The sequence below is a fragment of the Haemaphysalis longicornis genome, unplaced genomic scaffold (genome assembly GCF_048455015.1).
Source record: "Haemaphysalis longicornis isolate Haplotype H1 unplaced genomic scaffold, Haemaphysalis longicornis Haplotype H1 scaffold_2, whole genome shotgun sequence".
Lineage (NCBI taxonomy): Eukaryota > Metazoa > Arthropoda > Arachnida > Ixodida > Ixodidae > Haemaphysalis > Haemaphysalis longicornis.
In genome coordinates, this window is record NW_027526295.1 from 137,629,845 (window position 1) to 137,631,011 (window position 1,167).

A 1,167-nucleotide genomic window follows, 5' to 3' on the forward strand; every position below is an offset into this window, starting at 1 on the left:
CGAGTGGTCAACCAACGGTGCGACCTGAAACGAGTACTCCCAATGTGACGGGGACCACAGGCGGCGTAACTTCAGTGCAAACTAGTCCGGCGTCCCCAGTCAGCTCAGTATCCCCGCCCTCTAGCACTAGTCGCCCAGTTCTGTTCTCACACCTGCCATACATGTCGAAGCCCATGGGGTTGCCCCAGGGACTTGATGAGTTTATGGGCAGAATCGGGGTCCCCAAGACGTCGGCTCGTCCCTTGAACCTCCCAACGCTAGCCCGCCCTGTGAGCCCAGCGCCCTTAAGATTAGGCTAGTCAATTAGTTAATTCATTCTTCCATCCGTGAACATGTACCTCTACTCCCTCTGCAAGGTCTTGATAATAAAAGAGTTTCACAGTGGAAACACCCGTGTCGTGTTTTATGTGCATCTGCATTTCTAAGAATCTGCAATATGTACTGAGTTTTGACGCTGCCCCTTAAAGGGACTGTGAAGACAAAACACAACATTGTTCAATTTAAAACAACCCGCCTTTGGTAACTTACTCAGCCTTATTCCAGCTGCAAAATTCCTTTTTTCAACCGAAAAATAACATAAGAAATGCTGAAAAAGTTCCAAATTTCGCGCTACATTGACGTAGTATGGGCAGACGTGATGTAATATGGGGCCAGTACTAAAAACATAGTTATGAATGTGTTAACTGCACGTTATCATTCAAGTGATAAGATGAAACGGTACTAGAGGCCCAACTACAATCGCCCAGCTATATTTTTTGGCGGTGCCATGGCTCGGCAGGGGCAAATTTCGCAGATAAGGTTCTCTAAAGTCATATAGAAAAATCGTCGGAAAGTGGCTGGGAATTCGCCACTGGGAATCCCCACTGGTTCATCTGTTGCCCTTATTATCTTCATTATTTGTTTAAAGTTTGCGATTAAATTGATATCATTCTTATTCGGGCAAAACAGCCTTTTTAATTAACCAAATTAGTAGTTTGTCCTAATGGCCACTTTAATTAATTTTCCGGACATCTCACTACGTTTTCGACTGCGCCAGGTGAGTGCATAACATGTTACACAGAAACAATTGAGCCAATATTACTACTCAAGTTCCAAACGCACACCAAAAAGGTAAGCCTAAAAGAATACTTTTTTTATCCTCTCCGGAATGATTGTGTAAAAAATGCG